Source organism: Balaenoptera acutorostrata, chromosome 6, assembly GCF_949987535.1.
Source record: "Balaenoptera acutorostrata chromosome 6, mBalAcu1.1, whole genome shotgun sequence".
In the NCBI taxonomy this organism is placed as follows: domain Eukaryota; kingdom Metazoa; phylum Chordata; class Mammalia; order Artiodactyla; family Balaenopteridae; genus Balaenoptera; species Balaenoptera acutorostrata.
This window is the reverse complement of record NC_080069.1, coordinates 114573207-114590302: the sequence shown is the minus strand read 5'-3', so window position 1 is coordinate 114590302 and position 17096 is coordinate 114573207. Positions and strand designations below refer to the sequence as shown.

The window sequence follows — 17096 nt, the reverse complement described above, 5'->3', positions numbered from 1 at the left end:
TCATTTCCTCTTGGGTTGGCTGAGGCTGGCATTTAAAACAAACACAAAAGGCCACTAAAATTCCTGAGGGAGACGAACAAAGGAAATGCACACACACTGAGTCAGGCACGCCAAGTCCATGCTTGAGATCCCGGTGTAACTAAATCCGGCTGGACTTGGCTGGACCCGCCAAATGCATGGGGTGGGCTCCCTGTCTGTCTGCCATGTGCTGCCCAGTGGTCCTGCCACCTGGGCACCCACCCTGGTGGTCCACCAAGGCCACACCAGCTAGGGAATCATTTCCTCTTTCAACCCAGGATTCCCTGTTTTCTGGGCTGGGGCAGAATCTGGGCTCTTGCTCATTTGCTGCATAGCAAATACCTGTGCCCAGGTGGCTTGGGAGACTTAACCCCTTCCCCTTCCCTGAGCAACCCCCCAAAGATATGCCCTCTAAAAAATAAGCATGGTTTATAGACAATGCAGCTTTAAGACATGACACCCACCAAATCCTACCCAAAGCCCCTCCTCTACAGACTTCAGGAGGCACCTCTGCAGAAAAGGGGCAAAGGAGGGAGACCCCTGTAACTCTGGGAGGTAACCTCCGTGTTTAGGTTCCTCCCACTTGGGATAATCCAAGGATAAGTCTTTCTCTAAGAAACCTTCTCTGCACAGGGGAGGGTCAGTCGGGCACAACTCAGCCTTTTGCTGGCCACTGGGAGGAATGAGGAGGGGGTGCTTGCAGCCAGTCAAGTTTGCCACCAGCTTCAGTAAGTCCATATAAACATTCTTCAGGGCTTCCCTGGTGGCGCAGTGGTTGAGAATCTGCCTGCCAATGCAGGGGACACGGGTTCGAGCCCTGGTCTGGGAAGATCCCACATGCCGCGGAGCAACTGGGCCCGTGAGCCACAATTACTGAGCCTGCGCGTCTGGAGCCTGTGCTCCGCAACAAGAGAGGCCGCGATAGTGAGAGGCCCGCGCACCGCGATGAAGAGTGGCCCCCGCTTGCTGCAACTAGAGAAAGCTCTCGCACAGAAACCAAGTCCCAACACAGCCATAAATAAATAAATAAATAAAATTAAAAAAAAAAAAAAAAAAAAAAAAAAAAACATTCTTCAAGGATCCTGCCACTCACCCACTTAAAACTTTCCATTCATTCAACAACTATTAATTGAGCACCTATGTGCCAGGCACGGTACGGGACACTGAGGTACAGCTGTGGTCCACAGACCAACTCTTACCCTCATGGAGCTCACATTCCAGTCTGGGAGGCAGATAACAAACACACGATGTCAGGGATGGATAAGGGCCCTGAAGAAAAATAAAGCCGGGCCGGCGAATGGGGAGTGAAGGACGTGGGATTAATTTTGACAGAGTGGGGATGGTGGGGTCTCTTTGGAGAAGTGACTTTTGCAGTGTCCCTATGAAGGCTAGGAGCAAGTCACGGGAATATTAGGAGGAAAAGGATTTCAGGGAGCCGGGACAGCAAGTGCAAAGGCCCTGAGGTGGGAGTATGCTTGGCATGTTTGAGGAAAGGTAAGGAGGCTGGGGCAGACTGAGTGAGGGGGAGACTGCTGAAAAGCAAGGCTGCAGAAGTAGCAGGGGCCCCACTGCTCTTGCAATAAAGACCGAAGCTCACAGATCCTGGTGGGCCTTGGCAGCCTCCTCTCCCACTATTTGCCCCCTTGGTTCGTACTTTTCCTTCCAGCTGCCTAGGAGGCCCTCTCCCAGGCCCTGGGCCTGGCCACCAACTCACCGCCCACACAACAGGCACTTCCAGAGGGCAGCCTTCAGACCAGACCCCAGGACACAGGTTTCTCACAACACTAAGGCCTATGGTAATTAGCACCATATAGCCTGGATTCTTTATGTCCGTTTCTCTGTCCATTAAATGGGCATAATGGTACCTGTGTCACAGAACTGCAGGAGGATGAAGGGAGTTAATCCATGTAAAGGGTTAGAACAGAACGTAACATGTGGTGAATGCCTGGTACAAAGGCTCTATTGAAGGGTCCAAAGGCTGAGAAAGTGGTAGGAAGTTCCTGGCTTCACACTGCTTGGGGTCTGCCTGCAGCACAGGACCCCAGTCTGGCTCCCAGCTTCCCATCCCACGGCCCCACCTACCCACTCCCCCTGTGGCCTACCTGCCCTTCACCCCAGCCTTCTCAGGCCTCCAGGCCTCCAGCACCTTGCCTGTCAAACCTCATGTCACCCTCAAGGCTGGGGAGTCCCTCCCTCCTGGAAGCCCTCCCACTTCCCCAGAGAGTGAGTCCCAAAGGGTACCTGCTGCAAACTGTTCACAAGCACCTACAACGGGGTCATGACACAACTTCTGCGGCTACCAGGTGGTGGGTGGGACCATTCGAGGGTCTCTGTGCCAGCTCCCACCACAATGCCTGACTCAGAATGTCAGGACGTATTTCTTGAGTGAATGAGTGGACAGATGACCACATAGCAGCCAGCAAGGGCATATCTGGTTAACAAAATGGAGTCCACTTAACCCAAACAACAGTGAATGGTCTGTGTTTCCGCACTGAACTGTTCACCCACATTCTGGGCCCAGGTGCCACGAACCCGAGCCTTCGCCTGAAAGTTGGGAGAACGATCTGATTTCAGCCACAGAACAGCCACAGCCTGTGTGGGAGACCTTAGGCTGGTCACAGTCTCTCTGCGGGCCTCATTCTCCCTATCTGTAAAATGGGAGGCTTTTAAGCTTTTATTTTTAAGCATCAGAAATTTTTCTTTTTTTTTAAATTTAATTTAATTTTATTTTTTTGGCTGTGTTGGGTCTTCATTGCTGTGCGCGGGCTTTCTCTAGTTGCGGTAAGCCGGGGTTACTCTTTGTCGCGGTGCGCGGGCTTCTCATTGCAGTGGCTTCTCTTGTTGAGGAGTACGGGCTCTAGGCACGCTGGCTTCAGTAGCTGTGGCTCGTGGGCTCTAGAGCGCGGGCTCAGTAGTTGTGGCGCACGGGCTTAGTTGCTCTGCGGCATGTGGGATCTTCCCGGACCAGGGCTCGAACGTGTGTCTGCTGCATTGGCAGGTGGGTTCTTAACCACTGCGCCACCAGGGAAGCCCAGAAACTTTTCTTATAAAAATTTTTTTTCCAAATAAAATTTACCATTTTAAAGTAAAAATTAAGGGGCATTTAGTACATTCCCAATGTTGTGTAACCACAACCTCTACTTGGTTCCAAAACATTTTCATCATCCCAAATGGAAACCCTGTGCCCATTAAGCAGTTTCTCCCCATTCTCCCCTCCCCCACGCCCCTGATAACCACCAATCTCCTTTGTCTCTAAGGATTTATAGATTCTGAACATTTCGTATAAGAACCTTTCTTAAAATGACACCTGAGCAAAACCTCCTTATATAAAACAGGAAAGAGGAGAAGGGCCGAGGCTGAAGACGGTAGGTTTGTCTCTTCCCCTCCCCCTTCAGGGAGCTGACGTCCCCCATCCTTAGTGGCCTTTCAGGGAAGGCTCTGATCCCAGGCCCTTTCTTTTCAGAGTTCTAATCCTTAACTTGGGTTTCTAAGGCAAATCACCCCAAACGGTGCCCGAGAATCAAGGGCCTTGAGCCTGGCATTACTGGCCCACTTGCCAGATGAGGAAGTAGAGGCTGGGCCCACATGAAGCCCTAGCCTGAGCTGACTGCTGGGGAGGTGCTGGATTCAAAGATCTCCAGAGCCCGCTGATGCTCTCCCCTCACCACACACACCAAGGCGGGGTCTCAGATGTGAAGAGCTGGCCAAAAGCCCACAGAAGCTACCTCACGAGGGCAGCCAGTCCTGGGGGACAAAGATCACTCCTCTCCCTCAGGGAAGACAAGCCAGCCTGAGGGAGCCCCAGGAGCTTAAGAGGGGGCGCCAAACACGCACAGACTCCCTCAGCCCTTGCTGTGCAGACTCTCTGTGAGGACCATGTTGGTGGAGAGGGCCACCTGCTCACCTCCAACCAAGAACTGCCTGCCCTCGGCCCAGGTCTGCGACAGCCGCTCCGTCAGCACAGACCTCTGATGGGGCCAGTGCTGTGTAAATCATTAACAAAACATCTGCCTTGCTTAATAACACACCGTGGCTGACACAGCTCTCGGGGCCTCCGGAGACCCTTCAACTCCAAGAGGACGCACCAAAAACTTATAAGGCTCACTTTCCTCTCCGTGGGGCTGGTGGGAGTGCAGGGTAGACAGGAAAGCAAAATACTGATTTCTAAACATTTCCCTGAGATGCCCAGGGCCACCCTGACATTTAAATCTTGCCTCTTGGGACTTCCCTGGTGGCGCAGTGGTTAAGAATCCACCTGCCAATGAAGGGGACACGGGTTCAAGCCCTGGTCTGGAAAGATCCCGCGTGCCGTGGAGTCACTAAGCCCATGCGCCACGACTACTGAGCCTGTGCTCTAGAGCCCGTGAGCCACAACTACTGAGCCCACGTGCCACAACTACTGAAGCTCGCGTGCCTAGAGCCCGTGCTCCGCAACGAAGAGTAGCTCCCGCTTGCTGCAGCTAGAGAAAGCCCGCGAGCAGCAATGAAGACCCAATGCAGCCAAAAATAAATAAATTTATTAAAAATAAAAAAAATCCTGCCTCTTTCCAAATTGTCATTGTCTCCTCCACTCTATTTTGAGGGTCATGGTCATAGAAAAGTGCTTCAGTGGCACCTACCTGGAGGGGCCCCCGACACCCTCTTTTAATCTTGTTTCGGGCCTCAAGATACAGGGGCACTGAAAATGCTCCTGACAAAGAGATGACCTTCCCAGCCCTGTGACCCTGGGCGGGTCCTCGGTAATTAAATAGTTCCTAGTCTCTCATCAAGAACTTATGAGGTGCTACCCACCTGCTGAGCATTTTGTATAGATTATTTTATTTAGTTCTTCCCTCACACTTTATGAGGTCATAATACTGTTCCTGTTTTCTGGATGAGGAAACAGGCTCCCAGAGGTGAACGACTTTTTCACAAGCAGCAGGTCTGGGCCTCCCACCTCACTCATCTGGATTGTGGGTGAGTGCCTTCCCCTCTCTGGGCCTCAGTTTCCGTCCTGTAAAATGGGCATGCAGCTCTTCTCTGGATGGTGAGCCTACCGAATTCCTCATTTGTAGCTTGGACTGATCAGAGCTGAGGGTGGTTTGTATAGTAACTCTGTCCCTTTGCAGGTCTCTTCCCGACAATCCCCAATTTCAAAGACTTTGGGGACATCGAAGAACAAGAGAGGGCAGGCCTTGGAGAAAGGGGTCGAGTACAAATTCCACCTCCACTGCCCACTTGCTGTGAGAACGGGTCTCAGGGACTAAACCCAGTGGCCTCAACTACAACTCAGGGACCTCGGAACATTCTCCTTAAACAGCTCTCTGCTCTCCGTTCACTAGGATCAAGCACTGCCCCCGGCCCCCAGCCTAATTTTGAAGTGTGAGGGTTAAATAACTCCGGGAAACGCAGGCCCTGCAGGCTCTCAGTGGCAGCCTCCCTCCCCCTTCCCTTGTCGGAATTCCTTCACACTCTATGGAATTCTTACATAAAGCCCCTTTTTCTTTTCTGTGAGGTCACCATCATGCAGATGTCTAAGAGAAAGAAAGACTGGCTCCACATGGATCAAGGCCGTTAGAACTGAATGCATTTCAGATCCCAGCTGGCCACCTTTCAATTCTGTAGGCCCCTCATTCAGCCCCCCCACCCCCCAAAACAGAGCCAGCTACAGTGTTGAGTCGGGTTTGGGGTGCAGTGATCCTGCTGGTAGATGCCGAGAAGGCCTGGCTACAAGACCCGGCCTTTGCCACCAGACCACCCGAGAAGTTGTCTGTGGAAAAATCCAGAATTGGAGACAACGGCAGAGGTTATGTATGAGGGTTTGTTTCCACACAAGTAAGTCTTGTTAGAGGGACAGATGTCAAAACGCTAGATCACTCTCCAAGTTCAAGTTCCCGAATTAAACGTCACAGGAAATTACACCACCAACTGATTTGCCCCAATGTCAGCTCCTGTCTGAGGAGGCCGTTGGTCTATTTCAGTTTTGGCCAAAGGAAGGGGCTGTGTGTATGCCACCCAGCTCAGATAGGGATGGATGAAGCCACTGGCCTGATTTTTTTCTCTTTAAGTTAACATTTTCCCAAAAGGCTATCTTGTCACTACCCAAGAATCAGAAGTAAGAAAATAGGCAACTACCAAAAGCCACCGAGGGTCTTTGGCCGAGTATGGCCATCCTTCACCTTTCAAAGCAAATTCACAGACACCCAGGGGTGCCCAGACAACCCCTCACTCCACGAGCACCCTTTCCCCAGAGCTCCAAGTTCTGACCACCATCTGAGGCGACGGCCAAGGAAAGGCCCATGGCATGGGCAAAACAGTTTCCTAAGAATGATGTCAGCAAAAAAAAAAAAAAAAAGAGAGAGAGAGAGAGATAAAAATGTAGAAACAAGGACTATTTTTACCTCCCCAAATCACAGGCCAGACGGGAGAGAAATCCATCAATGCCAGAAATGCGGCTGGGCCTTCACACAAGATCTATTATTTCACACCTTAAATTAACGCATCTCAAAGCAATTCGCAAATGTTCATCAATTTGCAGAACATACTTGGAAGGGAGAGAAATACCTTTTCTTTTCAACACCAAAGGACGCTCGCAGGAGCACCCCACGCCCAAAACCACACAGGTCTTCGCACACAACATTCCTTTCCAGTACAGTGTAGTATAAACCGTGATGTAAATGGAAATGAACGGGGAAGAGAGACAGGCACGGGACTGAAATGGTAAGTAAGTGACAAGAAGCCTACGTAGAAATGATGCTGTTGTCAGATATTCAGAATTGAGAGTCAGGCCCCGTGGAGGTAACTCGCCATCATCAGGGGTCAGGACGCCGGGCTCTTCCTGAGGGCAGTGTCCTAGGTTGCTTCCACCCCACACAAGCCTGGAGGTGCCAACCCGTATTCAATCTCGGATGACTCACCAGGGCCCTCCACTCTCCACCCTCTAGCTCCCTGGCTTGGTCTGACCCAAGAAGGGGAAGGGAATATTCTTCTCTTTTTGACAATTGTTTTTGACACTTCCCTTCTGAAACCAATTTTTGGCACTTCGAGAGGAAAGAAAAAATGTGAACTGTGGCCCTTTCTATCTGACAGCTCTGGCTCCTCTGCACCAGAGGGGCAAGTGTGGACGAGGAAGGATGGTAGTGCCTTCAGGAAGACCTCTCCCAGAAGTCTGGAGCCCAGCAAAGAACCGAGCATGTCTTAATCCACAGCAGGACAAAGGCAGACAGACCTGGTTTAAAGTTAAGAACTTCAACGCTGGAATCAGAGATGTGGGTTTGGATCCTGACTTTGCCATTTGCCACTTTATGACCCTGCCCAAGTTACTTAACTTCATCTTCCTCTCTGTAAGATCAGGATAACAACCCCGAACATTCGCACTGTGCCAGACACATGGTACACAGCCACTGTGACTTTCCAGGTTCAGTGGGGAGACTATGGGCTCTGCTCAGTCAAGCCTGGGTTCAAATCCAAGATCAACCGTATATTATCATGTGATCTTCAGCACATGATTTAATCTCTCTGTGCCCTAGTGCCCTCATCTGTAAAACGGGCATCATGATTGTTCCCATCTCGTGATGTTGGTGAGTGGATTGAGTGAAACAAGGCAATTAAAGCTTTTAGTACCATGCCTGGCACATGGAATACCCTCCATCAATGGTGGCCATTAGCCATGGTGCATAACTTTCATAAAATTGTGCACATTTCATCGCTGAGCCTCAGTTTTCTCATCTGTAAAATGGAGATAATAACCCCTACCTCACAATGAAAATTAACTAAGTGTATGTACGTTTAAAGCACTCAGCACCCAGTCTGTGCACCTTCAAAAGGCAAATCCTGGTGCAATGGAAAGAGGATGGGCTTGAAGTCAGGCAGGTGACAGGATTCTGCTGCCACCTCCTCTCTGTGGTCCCAGGACACAGCTCGAACTCTCTGAGCCTTAATTTCCTTGTGCGTGTAAAACCAGAAGCCACGCTCCACAGCCTGACTTTTGGGAGGATTGTGGCGCCCAGAACAGTGCCCGGCACACAGTGGGTGCTCCATAAATGTGAATTCCCTTCCCCTGCTCCTTCCTTGCTTGAAGCCGCCAGAAGTGCCATCTGGCAAAGCCGGGAGCTCCGTTTCTTGAACCCTGAACGGCCCTCTACCCAGACCAACCTGGGCTGCTGCTTAAGTCTGAGACTTTATTTTGCGGAGGTAGAAACTACTTTTTAGTCATTTCCGAAGCAGACGGGACGGCAGAGGCTGACAAACCGCAGGGACCATTTTAAATCCTGGGCCTTTCTTCTGGGAAGTTAGGCAAGAACCTTCCCAAATGTTTGCCCGTGGGGCTCTCTGCCAGGGAGTGACTCATCCACAGCTCCCCACAGGCATATTTTATTTGGGGGTGGGGGATTGCGGGAGGGCCTGGCCCTGCTGGGGGAGGGGAGGCAGCATTTGCAGCACACCCAGAGGTGGGTTTGTTGGGTTTTTTTTTCATTTTTTAGGACAAAAAAGAAAAAGAATGTGGGTCTTTTTTGTTTCCTTCCAGGTTTTGTTTACTAAAAGAAGACGTCCAAAGTTCACTCAGTAAGCTGCTGCGTGGGGAACAGGCGCTTTCAGCCGGCTCTGCATCCCTTTCAATGAAATTCTTCTTCCATTAACGCCACGGTTTTTAAAATGTCCCTCCAAGGTTCGTCTGCGCACACACTGAGCTCCTAAGACGACATGTTCCCCTCAGAAAGGCAAGCCAAATTTTGACAATCCAGAGGAACTAGGGAGCTCCAGAGATTCTAAAGTTTGCCTTAAAGCAATTAAGACTTTCGACTGCAGAGATTTTCAACATTTATAAAGCACACCAAAAACTGTCAGTTAAAACTTCAAGGACAGACCTCGGAAGACAGTGTCCCAAGCCTGCTGTGATCAATTTGTTACTGTCTTGGGGGCTCACACCTGGAGCCCAGGCTCGATACAAATAAATCAGATGAATATCTATCTACTTAGTAAGACAGGCAGAGAGACACCCCCAGATACACAGACAAGTGTCCCTGGACCCCTGGTCTCCCCAGGGTCAGCCCCACCCTGGGCCTGGGGAAAGGGTTAAAATTCACCAGGGCCAGAGAGGGGCAAGAACAAAGCCAGGGGACACAGAAGAGTTTTTGGGAAAACTGAATACAGGTCCTCCAGTGCCAGGCCAAGAGGCTCCACCAGGCCCAGCGCAGCCCCAGCCCAGTCTGGAGCCCCATGGAGGGTCCTGCCAGTGGTCCTGCCCAGGCCCGGCTGGGCTCTGCGATCTGACCTCTGGCCTCTCATTCACCAAAGAAAACCCAGCACCCACGGGGTGCCCACACCAGGCCTGCTTCTCTCCACGGGTTCCCCTGACATCGGGGCCAGCGGCGGGCACACCATGCAGTAGGCCTGGTGGGCGCAAAGGGGGGGCCCTCAGCCTCCATAGCAAACATACTCTCATGCTCCTGTACACAAATTACACACTCACATCCACATATGTACACTTTTGCCCTCAAGGGCTCATAAATACACACAAAAATCACTTGTGAACACTCCCACGTGTGCGCGCGCACACATACACCCAGAATCCACACATTCTCGGTCACAAAAATGAGATCCCACATGAAGCGCCTGGCACATAGTAAACACTCAATAAATGGCTAAGTGGGAGCCATGCCCGCTTGCCCCGCACTCACTCACACCAAACTCCACCACCCCACCACCCCGACGCTCCGAGGTGCACACGCACCAACTCGGCCACAGGCACGCGCACACTCCTGCGAACACACCAGGAGGAACAGACGGACACGCCGCCCACGCACGCTCGGACGCACGGCCGGGGACACACTCAGACTCGCACGCTCACGCGCGTCCCGACCTCCCGCGTGCACACCCGCCCGCTGTCCCCCACGGAGCCTCGGGCGCGTGCGCGGGCACGCGCGCCCCGCTCGGCCCGAGAGTGGGTGACTGCCCCGCGGCCCGGCCTCCGCCCCTTCCCCGGCCCGCGCCGGCCCGATCCGGTCGGGCCCCGGCCCCAGGCCACTCACCGGCTCGCGGGCGGGCTCGGCTGCCGTAGGGAGGACCGGCGCACGGTCGGCGGGAGCGGTGGGTCCTACACGAGTTGGCGGCGCCGCAGCTGCACGCTCGTCCGCTGGGTTCCGCCGCCGCCTGCGCGGGCCCGCGCGCGCGCTCCCGCCCCTCCCCGCCGCGGGGCCGCGCCGCCCCCTGCGCTCGTGCGCGCTGCCGCCACGCAGGCTTTGGGGGGCGCCCGGGCGGGGCCCTCACCGAGGCCGGATCCCCTCACTCTCCCAAGCCCACTTAGCCGAGGACCCCCTCCCCATTTCAAAGCTGGGGAAACTGAGGCCCAGATCACACAGCGAGTCAGGTCCAGCATCTCCCCTTCTTCTCGGGCTCTAGACATTTAGGGTCTGCAGTCAGTCAACCCCGTGGACCCCTCCCACACATCTTTGGATACCCATCACCTAACTTTGCTCCCGTCACAGCCCTGGAGATACTGAAATCGGTTAATCAACAAGCGCTTATTTTGCGCCTGCTGAATGCGGACACTGAAGTAGGCCCCAAGGTATCTCGCTGCGGTGAAGGCACTGCTCTCTGCCCTCAGAGGGCCAACGTCTCCTCATCTGGAGCTCCCCACTTCCTGTACACCCCAAGACCAGTAAGAGTCAATGTGCAGAGGTTTCTGGAAGAAGTAAGACTCTGCTAATGAATGCTGAACACCCCCTCGAAGGAGACAGAGTCTGTATGGGGGCCCAAAGGCAGCAGCTCAGTTCCCTGCTTCACTTCCTAGGGGGACCCCACCCCCCAAAAGGGGACGCTCCTGGCCCAGACAGTTCCTGTTTCCACACTCGCTGCTTTTCCTCCACTCGCAAAACTGTGCTGTGTCCCGCAGGAGGGCAGGAACCAGGGACTGACGCTGGCTGCCTGCCAGCTGTCCAGCTTGGTCACTGTGCTGGGCACAGGGGGATACCCACTGGGCCTGTTTGCCCAGTGAATGGACATGTTTCAGCTGGCTTGGATCTCTGACAATAATGACACCAATTGAACAACCACTGTGTGCCAGGCTCACGGCTGCACACTCTGCCTGCCTAGTGCTGTTCAGTCCCACAGCCATTATTTGAAGGAGACTTTATGCTGCTTCCGTGCCCATTTTACAGATGGGGTAAATGAGGCCTAGAACTGAAACTTAGAGAAACAAATTCTCTTGCCCAAAGTCACCCAGCTGGTAAGTGGTTGAGCTAGAAACTGGACCGCAGATGATCTGATTCCTGTGCCTGTGTGCCTAATCTAGGATGTGAACAGTATGGTTCTGTGCTGCTGATACAAGAAGGCGCAGACGGGGCAGCAGCCCGTCCAGAGGAGCCAGCCCTTCTACAAAGCAACAGGGATGAAATGGATCATTTTGCAAATTGGGTAGCCGTTAGTTGGGGATCTGATTACAGCCTCACCTCACATGATATACTTCACAATAAATGCCAGATAGATTCAACAGTTAAATATAAAAAATAAACATTGCATAAAACAAGAGAAAGTAATAGAAGTTCTGAGATTGTGTGGCAGTCTTACTAGTAGGTGGGTGATATTGGCTATATTCGTGCAGGAAACATTCATTCATTCATTCGTTCATTCACTCGACACATAGAACACCTTCTATGGGTCAGATGCTATTCTAGGCACTGGGATACAGTCATGAACAAAATACAGCCCAGACTCTCTTGGGGCTTCAATCTGGGGGTGGGAGGTGGGGGAAAAGAAAAGTATCTGGCATGGCAAGGAAAATAGGTTTGGTGGAGAAAATAAAGCAAGGAGGGGGGAGGAAAGCCCCCCAGGGGTGCTTTTTCATAGAGAGTGCTGGGAGAAGGCCTCTCTGATGAGGTGACATTTGAACAGAGGGCTGTATGAGGGAGTGAGGGAAGAGGTCCTCTGTGTATAGGACAGGTTCATGCTCCAAGAACCATCCTAGTACGCTACAGAGCAAGAACCTGAAATTCCTCTTTGAAGGAAACTTTGGGAGCAGCACCAGACCACTGAGGAAAGAAGCACTGGGACCCCCGCGCATGTCTGTGTAAGAATCTACCATTTGTAAAGCCTGTTCCCAGCCTCACAGAGCCCCTGTAACAGGTACTCCCAGTGTCCTCATTTGCCATTCAGGAAACTGAGGCTCAGAGAGGTCAAGAAGTGTGCCACAGGTCACACAGCCAACCACCATCAGCAGAGATGGGTCTGGCTGCAGGCCAGCTGTTGGCTGCTGCTGAGTGTTAGGGGACTGAAGAAGTCCTGGCCGCCCCTTTCCCTCCCTCTGGGACTATAATTCAGGAACAGGAGGGCCTAGGGCATCTGCTGTAGGCTTCTAGAGAGAGGAGGGTGCAGCAGCAGGGCTTGAGGGTTTGGGAGGGAGTCATCCCCACCCTGTTTTCCTGGCCTTCCTCTTCCTCACCTCCTACTTACTTCCCTCTGGCCTGGTCCCAGCCCCTGGTGACATGCTGGGGGAAAAATCAGGTTAAACTCTGCCCAGAGACCCTCCAAATGCCCCACACTACCCTCACTACCCTGGCCACAGCAGGGGTAGGTAGAGAGAAATGGTACAATGCAACCTGAGCCCCACTCAACTTTTGTTTTTAATGCAAAGGATTTTTCTGTGAGTCCCCAAATGAGTCACTGTTAAGAGGTGCTTTGCAAAACGACTCCCAGAATTAGAATCAACGTCTCCCCACACACAGTGCCTGACACTCCCTCCCACGGCATTTGTGAATCTGGTCTAGGAGAAAGGCTATCTGTTCACCCCCAAGGGTTTCAGGATTAAGCCTGTGTCGTTTCATTATCTCTCTGCATTAGGGGAAGAGAAACTACTCTTGCTGGGCACCTTCTCCATGCCTGGCTCTGCATTCTCCCAGCATCCCTCGAGGTGGGGGTCAGGATTTCTGTTTTACAGCTAAAGAAGCTGAGGCTCAGAGAAGGAAGCTGGTTTGGACCCGGGTTTACCCAAAGCTTATATTGCTGTCAGTATTTTGGGGGAGTGGTAGTGGGGGGAGAGGAAGCCATAAAGTACTAGGATCACACCATGTTCTTTGAAGCCCCTTTGTCCAAAATGTCCTCTTGCCAGCTTCCTGATGGTGGGCATTTTGGGGGGATGGTCTGGGTTTTCCCAGGAACTCTTGTTTGTTCTTATCGTCTGAGTGTGATTATTAATAGCCCTCCTTTTCACTTCAAAAGTGTCTTGGTTTAGATGATAAACTTTAGGGTCACCCTGTTTGCTTGCAAAGGTCACTGCATGGGGGGATTCAGATTTTACTTTATGAAATAGAGGCCTCTTGTCTGCTGGGCGCCTCTCCACCTCCTGATGTCTGTCTGTGTATCTGACCAAGAACTTTCACAAGAGTTTATGGGGATTTTCAGGAGCAGCAAACCCAGCTGGCTGGGAAGGGAGTCAGGACTGGAGTCAGGGCTCCCTTCCACCCCAGCCCTGCCCTTCGCTCCCTGTGTGACCCTGGGTCAGTTTCTTGACTGGCAAAATGCGACCTTGACCTTTTAGGATTTCCCGTTGCTCAGTGCAAGCTGGAAAACCAATTGAACATTTTGGTAAGGACTGGGAATGCAGGAAGCATCACTCCCCTCCATGCCATCATATGGCTGACTTTTTAAAATAGCAAACCTTATTTTTAGCTAGTTTAATTTTTTTAAGATTTATTTATTTTTTGAATAAATAAATGCCCACAGTTGCCCACAGTTCAAAGTTCAAAGGTGCAGAAAAAAATGGTGAAAATTTCCTTTCCACCCTGATCCCCAGCTACCTCCTTCTTTTCCCTGGAGGGAACGAGTGTTGCCAAACACACTCTGTTCCCAGACAGTGTGTTTTGTGTGTGTGTGTGTGTGTGTGTGTATGTACATGTGTGTATATTTTTTCTTCTCTTCTTTTTCATGCATCCGATCTACAATGCTATACAACTTGTGTTTCCTTCACTTCTTGGAGACTACTTCCTATCACTCTATAAAGAACTATTTCCTTTTCTATGACTGTATAGTATTTCAAAATATTTGCATTTAATCCGCATTTAGCAAGCACCTGCTCTGTGTACTGTTCTAAGCACTGTGGGATATGACAGAAGTTTCAGCCATGGTCCCTGCCCTCAGGGACTTACGGTCTGATTGGGAAACAAGAAAAACAGAAAACATTGGAGGGGCATAGAAGAGCAATTTCTCCAATGGCCCCCATGTTCATTTGTGAGGTTTGGCTTTGGGGCTAATTTTTCTTTTTTATTATTCTCAGCTCCAGAGATGCATTGGGTGGATGAAAGAGCCCAGACATGGGTTCTTTTGAAACTTGAAAATTCAGCTGTGTGCGTTCAGGCAATCCACTTCTTCATTCTGGGCCTCAGTTTGCTCATCTGTAAAATGGGGACAGTCAGCCTCTCTCACAGGATGGCAGTGGTCACATGAAATTGTATTCCTGAAAATGCTTGGTGAAGAGTTAAGTGCTGTGCTCCTAGGCTGGAAGATCTGGGGAGGCTAAGACAATGCTCTAAGGAATGGTACATTAAGTGCAAGGTGTCAGGGCTCTTCTGCCCAGAGGGAATCATCTTGTAAGCTTTTCATGCTTTGCTGATCCTGTGATAACTGCTAAACAGTTATCTCCTCCAGCCTTTGGCAGCCTTAGTCGCCAACTTTGAGTCTGCTAGAGGCTTGACCTGGTAGACCCCCCACCCAGGAGGCCCCAGGATGTGGGAACAACACAAGTTAACTGTCTTCAGTTAAGGTGGTGGTGGAGGGGGACTTTGGGGATTATCATTCCAGATGGGACTGGCTCAAGGGCATGCAGACAGGAAGAGGCAGAGATGCACCCAGTGATGTTGCTACCTCCCTGCAGGTCCTGCCACCAAACCTCCAATACTTGGTGTTTCAACGAACGGATTCAAACCCTGACTCGTAATGAGCACCAAGAACTGTGCCTTTCATGTATGTTCTCTTAACTGACCTCCTCAACTACAGTTTGAGGTAGTGATGCCCATTTGCCCGTTTTGCAGATGAGCAAACTGAGACTCAGAGACTGTTGATACTAAGTTAACAAAGGAGTGGGTGCTCTGTCAGTCCCTGCTAGGAACACTCAAAACCACTGCGCCCCTATGTAAAAGGGTTGGCATTTGTGGCTGCCAAGAGGCATCAGACATGGAGATGGGGGACTGTGGAAATGTTATTTTGGCCTCCGAAGGATTTTCATAAGCTCACAAAACATTGGGACTTTGGCCCTGCTTTGCTTTCTGGATGCCTGTTCTCTCCTGATGTTGAGCTGAGTGAGACTGTCTGGCTGTGGCTTCTTTTCTCTCCTCCCTGGGGGAGGGGTGGTGATGGATTCGCCTGGGCCTTGTGCAGCTGCCCGGAGCCTGACACAGGGGAGACATGAGATTCATGGTGTGACTGGAAGTTCTTGCGTGCCCAGGACAGTTCTGGGCTATGCCTCCTGTCTCAGCATCAATGGTAGTGTCCCCTTTCACCCTCAAAAGTGTCCTGGATTGGACAATAAATTATATGGCCACCCTGTTATTCATGTCAAATAAAACAATAACTTGCCAAGTGAATAAATAACTGATCATCTCAGTCGGGCCCTCAGTCATGCCCTTGTGTAGTCCACTCATTGGCTCTGTGTGTGATATGGGTGTCAATGTCCGGACGAGAAAGTTTACAGATGAGAAAATTAACGTGGTTAACCAGTTTGTCTAAAACACAATTTAAGGGGGCGTCTGATGGGTCCAGAATTCTGCTTTGAACTGAGTCAGCAGGGTCCCATGCTGGCCATATTTCTCTCCCAGGCATCCAGGTGTCTACCTGGCTTTGGGGGCCAAGTGAGGGGTCCAACTGCCCTTCCTGAAACTCCTGGGACATGGGGCTAAAGTGAGTTTCCTCTGGGCCTGAGGCCTCCCCTGTGCCCACCACAGGGCTGGATGCTCTCAGAGCAGATGGAAGCTGGGAGACCTCTGGATTTAGGGCTGATGACACCATCCATCCATCGACCCCAGATACCCCAAATGAGGGAAGTGCTCTGAAGGAGGAGATGGGCCTTTGGTTGCTAGTTTTCCCAGCCCTGCCCCTGGCTTCTGGGAATGGGTGTAATTTTTCCAGGCATCAGGACATGCCAGGATTGTGCTGGGGGCAAGGGGTGGAGGGACCAGATGGAGGCTGGAGGCTGGCAAAACGGGAGCGGGAGCGAGGAGGAAGTGGGCAGCGGCAGGAATCAGAAAAGGCTTGATTAGGTTTCTCTGAGGAGGGGCTTGCACTGCCACTCCCTACCCCCAACCCCAAAGCAGCCTCCTGTGCCAGGAGTGGGAGCAGAGAAGGTCTAACCCATCGTTGGGAAAGACAATGCATTTTCCCTCTTTCAGTGATAGTCTGAGGGACTTGGTCCGGGGTGGCCATTGCTGTTTTGAGGTGATTCCCCTGAGGCAGGGTGTATGGGTAGAGAGGTGCATCGGAGGAGAGGCAGTGAGTTCTGGGGGCTCCAGAGCCCCTGAATAAGGAGCTGTGTTTGGGCACTGCTCAGCTCAGAGCTGCAGGCTTTGGGTTCTGAGCCGAGTTGCTCAGGCCGACCTGGGCAAGGCAGCCACTTTGACCCCACACGTTCTGCCTGAAGCCAGTTGCCAAATGCCACAACCCAAGCTCTGCAATCAGCCCCCCAGAACTGGGCTGGGGCCAAAGCCCTCGGCAGAAGCTCAGCCCTGGAGCCAATCAGACCAGGCTTCAAAGTCTGCTTTGCCACCTACTAGCAGCACAGCCCTGGATGAAGCCACCTCGCCAACCAGAGCCTCAGTGTCCTGACTGGGAAACTTTCTCACCAGGTTAGGATGAGATGAAGATACCAGGCCAGCTCCTGGCTGAAAAGAACATCAGCATCAACTGTTTATCAGGCTCAGAAACTAGCACTTTACATTTTACAATTGTCATTTCTTTTAATCATCCCAGCAAGCCAGTGAGATGGGTGCCAGGGTAACCTCCCTTTGCACAACCCATACAGCTGGGTGTTTGCCTCAGTTTCTCTGCCTGACAAAACAGGCTCAGAGACGTCAAATGACTCGCCCAAGCTCACACAGTGGGGAAATAGTGAAGCT

General features: G+C 51.8%; 1 protein-coding gene across 1 annotated transcript in view; it reads right to left on the bottom strand.

Annotated features, from left to right (window-relative positions):
- NEK6 (NIMA related kinase 6) overlaps positions 1-10182 on the bottom strand; it is an 85063-nt gene extending 74881 nt beyond the window's left edge. The window contains exon 1 of the mRNA XM_057548119.1: positions 10029-10182. The gene's annotated coding sequence lies outside the window, so the exon portion shown is untranslated. The remainder of the gene's footprint in view (positions 1-10028) is intronic.
- Between the last annotated feature and the right edge of the window lie 6914 nt (positions 10183-17096).